Source organism: Aotus nancymaae, unplaced genomic scaffold (assembly GCF_030222135.1).
Source record: "Aotus nancymaae isolate 86718 unplaced genomic scaffold, 86718_ANA_hifiasm-v0.15.2.pri h1tg000057l, whole genome shotgun sequence".
Lineage (NCBI taxonomy): Eukaryota > Metazoa > Chordata > Mammalia > Primates > Aotidae > Aotus > Aotus nancymaae.
Genome location: NW_026988471.1, coordinates 40,641,847 through 40,649,288, shown reverse-complemented (window position 1 = coordinate 40,649,288; position 7,442 = coordinate 40,641,847).

Below are 7,442 nucleotides of genomic sequence, written 5' to 3'. Positions count from 1 at the left end.
GACCTGTGGAAGGTGATTGGATCATGGGGGTGGTTTCCCCCATGCTGTTGTTGTGATAGTGAGTTTTCACGAGACCTGATGGTTTTGTAAGTGGCAATTTCTCCTGTGCTTTCTCTCTCTCTCCTGCTTCCTTGTGAAGTAGGTGCCTCTTTCTCCTTCCACCATAATTCTAAGTTGTATGAGGCCTCCCCAGCCACGCAGAACTATGGGTCAATTAAACTTCTTTCCTTTATAAATTACCCAGTCTGGGGTGGTATCTTCATAGCAGTGTGAAAACGGACTAATACAATAAGCAATAGTAATTTCTACAATGAAATTAAAGTATTTGGCTACATAACTAATGATAACACTGATTTACCATAGATAACCCCATTACAATGTTTGAGACTGGTTTGAAAATTTTATGGTTCATTTCCAATTTAAATATCATTTTAAGAATTTTATTGACAATTCCAATGGCTACTAGCTTAGCAGTGTTTCCCTTAATTGAAATTGCCAACATTCGATGACTGTGAACAATTTTGATTATAGCAACATTATTAGTGATTCACTAAAATGAAGAACAAGAAATACACATTTTATGAAATAAATTATACTGACTATTAAAGATGACCCTTGAGCAACACAGGTTTGAACTGTGTGGGTCCACTTATATGTGGATTTTCTTCCACCTCTGCCACCCCTGAGAGCAAAACCAATCCCTTCTCTTCCTCTTCCTCAGCCTACTCATTGTGAAAATGACAAGGATGAAGACCCTTATGACAATCCCCTACTTTTGAGGAATAGTAAATACATTTTCTCTTCTTTATGACTTTGGTTTTCTTTTCTCTAACTTACTGTGTTGTAAGAATACAGTATATAATACAGATAACATAAAAATGTGAGTTAATTGACTGTTTTCTGTAGTCAGTAGTAGGCTATTAGTAAAGTTTGGGGGAGTCAAAAGTTTTGGATTTTCAATTGTGTAGGGTGAGGGGGTGGTACCCCAACCCCATTGTTGTTCAAGGGCCAACTGTAATTATAGTATACCTTTACTGAATTACCCACAAAAACATCAGCTCATCACAGTATGCAACCAGACATGTGCAGTCAGCTGTCTTTCATATTTTGTCAACTTTTAGCCTGTAAAAACTTAGTTCTGCACACATTTTTCAATTTTGATGTTATAAAAGTTGTATTTGTCAGGAAGGAGGAAAGAACATATTGTATTTAACAGTTTTTAGCTTAATCTATAACTTTTAAATATTTAGATATATGATATTTTGGGCTTAAATGCTGAACTGACATCCAGGTGAATGTGCATGTAGCTTTGAGGAAAAGGTTTGAGAGTCCACACTTGGAGGGAAGATGAGGAAACAAATTTGAGATTGAACTGAAAATTCTTCCACATAAGAAGGTAGTGCAAACCCAAAGCCCTTTCTGTTAAGATGGCAGTTTTCAACCTCGGTTACCCATTAGAATCACCTGGGAGTATTTAAACATGCTGATGCCCAGGCTCCCCGCTCTGTAGAGCTTTTGATTTAGTGGTCTAGGTTGAGGCCTGAGCATCAGCACTTTAAAAAACTTTGCAGGGCTGGGCAGAGGGCAGTGGTGTTTATAACTAATTGATCACAACCAGTTATAGACTTCTTGTTTCTTCTCTGCCCCCATTGCTTCACTTGACTCGCCTTAAACAACAACAACACAAATCTTCCCAGGTAATTCTAATGTGCAGCCAGCACTGAGACTAGCTCTCAGTAACTTGGATAGCAAACAGCATCCTGACGGGGTGAAAGAGCTTTGAAGCCAGGTCGTGCCGTGGGTAGAGTGTGGTTACATTATGTCAGGCCTAGGTCAGACTAAGGTTTGCAGGATTGAAAGAGGCTATCATTACAGAGAAAGAGCATGTAGGCCTTGTCATCCATTAGATTGACACTTAATACACTTCAGTGTTTCCTGAACTGAGGATACAGAAAGGAATAAAATATTAATTCCAAAAATGGGGAACAGATGTGTAAACAAAATCAACAAAGTATTACGAATATTATGGTAAAAATGTATATGGGGCACAGTAGAGGCACAATTCCATATAGGAAGGAAGGGTAGGTGAAGGCAGTCTAAGTTGAGTCTTGAAAGACATGAGGTTATCAGGGAGCTTTTGGGGTTGAAGACCAGGAGTTTATGGGGAGACTTCTTGAATTGAGCAGGAAAGGAAACTCGGGTGTATTCGAGAGCAGGAGGAGGCCCTTGGGAACAGACATGGTAAGAGTGAGGCAGGAACGTGGGAAAGTGTATTAGTCTGTTCTCAAGTTGCTAATGACATACCTGAGACTGGGTAATTTATAAAGGAAGTTGAATGGACTCAGTTTCACATGGCAGGGGAGGTCTCACAATCATGGTGGAAGGTGAAAGAAGAGCAAGGCATGTCTTGTATGGCAGCAGGCAAGAAGAGCATGTGTGTGGGAACTACCCTTTATAAAACCATCAGATCTTGTGAGACGTATTTACTATCATGAGAATAGCATGGGAAAGACCCGCCCCTGTGACTCAGTTACTTCTACTGGGTCCCTCCCATGACACGTGGGAATTACGGGAGCTACAATTCAAGATGAAATTTGGGTGGGGACGCAACCAAACCATATCAGAAGGCATTGCTAGGATGAGTGGCCAACTTCTGTTTGGTCTGGAGCCAATTTTATATAGGCCTTGAGTATGCTTTTTGAGCAACATCTCAGAGCATCTTCAAACTGGGTTTACAGCAGCACTTTTCAGGAGGTTTGACGGCATGGGAAGGGAATCTATTTCCAGATCCTTAACTTCCATAGGTATCCTTAACCCCAAAGCAGGTGCTGGAGCCATTCTCTTAGCAGCTTTAAGCTGTTTGTCCTCCCGTGGTTATCCTCTATGCTTTGCACAGGTCTGCAGTGCCTCTCTCCTTTCGGGATCTTCCTGTGATCTGCTACCCTGCAGTGCTACCTCAGAGGCACCAAATGAAAAGATGAGAAATACCAATTTCAGGGACCTCCTTTGCTGTTAGTCAAAGAACCCAAGCCTGCCTCCTGGTTTTGTATCTTACACATGTTTCCCATTGTTGATTCCTAATCCTACTTAGAGTTAACATTTATCCCTCTGCTAGCCCCTCCACTCTGGCAACTAAGCAAAATGTGAAGGGCATAATGACATAGCTTCATTAACCCTCCCTTTTTGTCTACCTGTTACATCTACATCACTGAAAATGCCAGCTGATGATATAATTTTTGCTTTCAACATTCACACTTACTATAAAGAACTTAAGAAGAAAAAAAGGCCTTCCATGATACATTACTTTGTTTAACACCAAGGTAACCCTGTATTTTTGTTAGATGGCTGCAGAGGCTATGATTCCCATGGTAAGCACAGGAAAATGATGCTCAGTGCAGAGAAATTAAGAGATTTGTCCTAGTCTCCTGCTTGTGAGTGCTGGAACTGGGTTTTATACCCAGATATTTAACGTCAGATTTCCAAATCCAGTATTCTTTTGTACATACTAAACGACTTCTCTCATAGCGTAAATGTGAGCTTGTTTTAGGAGCAACACAGAAAGGAACATGATAGTCTACTGAGTCTTGAAGGAAAAGAATTGGAGAATCTCCAAGTGTACTTGTAGGAAGTAAGGAGGGAGAACCACAAGGGTGGGAGAACCGGTGTGATGACTGGAATCTGTGGGAATAACAAAAGGGCTGCCCAGGGAAGAGGCCTGGCTGGGGTCATGGGACTCTGAGGCCCAAATAGAAAAACACCTGCATGCCCCCAGCCCCAGATCTGCTATCAGGCACTGCCCTTATTTTATGCCTCTTGGTGGTAGTGGGGGCCGACAGGTGAGGGTCCCAGGGAAGCTTCTTTGACTCTCAACAGTGACTCTCCATCGGGGGTCCTCAGTATGCAAAATGGTCTGACTTTATTTTTCTGGGCCATTCTAGAAGAAAACCCTGACTGGGGAATGGGAAGGGGAGGGGAGTTTCTGTAGTGGGGAGGGCCTTGCCCAGCAGGAGTCTGAGCTGCAGGCTGAGCTGAGGGGTTGCAGACAGCTGATGGGATGATGACTGCAACAGAATGAATGTCCACTGCAGCTGAATGAAAGTTCACATGTTTTGGGACGTTTGCTATTTCCAACATGTTGGCTCAGAAAATTTGGGGTGAGAAGCTTAAAAGCTGCAGATAAAGCAAATGGCCCAAGTGTGAATCCCCGATTTGTCACTTATTGTCTTGGGGTCTTAGGCAAGTGAATTGACCTCTAAGCCCCATTGCCTCATCTGTAAAATGGGGATGATGGGACTCACCTGGTGGGCTTCCTGTGGCACTTGGTACGGGAACCTTCATCTTAGATTTTTCTAGACTGGCCACTGCTGGAGGGCCAGGACTGCATCGCCAGTGACTAGCATAGTCCCGGGCTTACTGCAAGTGCTGCTTGACAAATGGTTGCTGACTACAAATGACTACAGGGAATGAGTAGGCATTCATGGATTATTGAGTCAGACAGATCTGAGTTCAAATCCTAGCTTCACTATTTGTTAATTGTGAGAGTCAGTTTCCTCCCACCTCCTTTACCTTGTCTGTAAAGTGGCGATAACTGGAGAGCATGCCTTATAGGTTGCTATGAAAATGAAAAGAGGGAATACATGGGTAGTAAACCATTAAGAAATCCCAGCGGCCATTACTGCACATAGGTGTGAGGGAAGCAGGAAATGAGGTGTCAGGCAGCCCGCACCCAAGTTCCTGGTGTCATAAATCACCAGCCCTCTGACCTTGGACAAGTCACCACTACTTCATCTTTCTGTGCCTTGTCTTCTTACCTGTCACAGAGAGATGTTGATGCTCTGTTGCCTCAGGACCGTTGTATAGTTCAGATGAGATGATACATGGGAAAGTTTGGCATCCATGAAGCATTAACCAAATGTAAAGAATTATTATTCTCTGACCCTGATGGCTTCAACCTCCTCAGTCCTCTGTGGGATGTCAGAGTCCTCAGGAAGGGGCCCCAAGAGTGCTGTCGAATTCCTTTCCTTGCCTGAAAATTTCTTTCCACTAGAGTCTGCTGCCCTCTGGTGTGTGTTATTGCCACATTGCAAAAACTTCCTGGAGAAGATTAAGCATCTTGGCTTTGTGGGTTGGAGGCTATAGCATATCTGGGAGCATGAGCTATGAATAGGGGCATTGGACTATCTTCTAGCCCTCCAGGGTGGTAGTACTTGGAGTGAGGTCTCTAATCAGCAGCATCAGCATCACCTGGGTATTTGATAGAACCAAACACCCTACAGCTGACCGATGAAGCAGAAACCCGAGGGGTGGGGCTCAGCAGTCTGTGCTTTAATGTTACCTCCAGTCTCTTGCTTGCTGAGGTTTGAGAACCACTGTTCTAGGGACTCCGGGACCTCAGACTTAGAAGGGAGGGGCTGGAGAAGAGGTGGGAAGGACAGTGGCTTTGATTGTGTGTGGCCACACAGCTATCTGGGGGGGCGGTGGGGGTGAAAAATATTAAAACTGCAGATTAAAAAGAATGGTAGAATTGACTGGCTGTGGTGGCTCATGCCTGTACTCCCGGCAATTTGGGAGGCCAAGGTGGGAGGATCACTTGAAGCCAGGCATTCAAGACCAGCCTGAACAACATAGCAAGACCCTGTTTCTACACAGAAACTTAAGAGAAATTAGCTAGACATGGTGGTGGGTACCTGTAATCCCAGCAACCTGGAGGCTGAGGTGGGAGGATCACTAGAACCCAGGAGTTTGAGGATGCAGTCAGCTATGATTGTGCCACTGAACTCCAGCCTGGGTGAAAGAGTGAGACCCTATCTCGAGAAAGAAAAAAAGGCAGAATAAATACCAAATATCCTTCACTAGATTTGCCAGTTGTCACCAGTTTGCCACATTTCATCAATCTCCTGTTTGCTACATTTCTTTTATGCTGATCCATTTGAAAGAAAGCTGTAGAAATCACAGCACTTCACTCTCACATATTTAGCAGGCATTTTGTAAAGGAAACTTCTGTGCAGCCATGCTATTATCACAACTAAGAAAATTAATAATTTTAATTTACATTCTATATTCAAATTTCCCCAATTTGCTCTAAGATATTTTTTTTTGCATGTGTGTTTTAAATCTGAGATCTAATCCAAATTTATGAATCATATTGTCTTTTTAGTACCTTTTAATCAAAAACAGCGCACTGTTTTTGACTTTTCTTTTTTTTCTTTTTTTTGTTGAGACAGGATCTCACTCTGTTGCCCAGGCTGGAGTGCAGTGGTGCCATTTTGGTTCACTACAAACTCTGCCTCCCAGGTTCAAGTGATTATCCTGCTTCAACCTCCCTAGTAGCTGGGATTACAGACACCTGCCACCACATCTGGCTAATTTTTGTATTTTTAGTAGAGAAGGGATTTCACCACATTGGTCAGGCTAGCCTCGAACTCCTGACCTCAGGTGATCCACTCACCTTGGCCTCTTAAAGTGCTGGGATTACAGGCATGAGCCACCGTGCCTGGCTGACTTTTCTTTTTTTAAAAAATGAAACTTTCTTGAAGAATTCAGGCCTGTCGTGTTATAGAGAGTCTTGACTCACTGCGACCTTCACCTCCCAGGTTCAATTCTCTTGCCTCAGCCTCCTGAGTAGCTGGGATTTCATGTGTGAGCCACCATGCCTGATTAATTTTTATATTTTTAGTAGAGATGGGGTTTCACCATGTTGGCCAGGCTGTTTCGAACTCCTGACCTCAGGTGATGCACCCACTTTAGCCTTCCAAAGTGCTAGGATTACAGGCGTGAGCCACCGCACCCAGCCTCCTTCCACTTTTCATTCTTCTGATTTGGCAGTTAGTTCTTCATGTCTTCCTTTTTTCTTTTTCACCTGGAAATTTAACATACATATTTAGCTTGATTTCTGAAGTTAATATCTTTACTCTTCTCCTCACCAACTCAATGACTTGAGCATGTTTAGGCTCTAAGCACTCCCTGCTGACTTACATGACATTGTTGCTCAGTGTTTTAGTTCTGTCTTATATGTCTGGAAGCACCGAAAGTAGACATTACAACTATTGTTTATATATCAATGTTCATATAGGTTTGTTCACACGTTAACCTCTTTGCTTTCTCTTTCATTCTTTCGTACATCTCAGACTCAATAAGAATTCTCTTACTGAAGGTCTGTTTATAACAAACTCTGTTTCGCTTTATTTACAAATTTCTTTATCACTTTTTATTCTTAAAAGGTAGTTTTATTTGGTGCTAAATCTAGGTAGTGGTTACTATCTCTGAAGTTCAATTTCCTAATCTGTTAAAAGTAGAGAGTAAATGTCTTCCTTAGTGATTTCATGAGGGGGTTCTTGGAAGGATCACATGACATAATGAGTAAAAGCTTTCCGTAAACAAAGGTCAGGTGACCTTTGTTTCTCAGGTCTGCACCCTGAGAAAACCTTGGGAGTTGTGTAAGA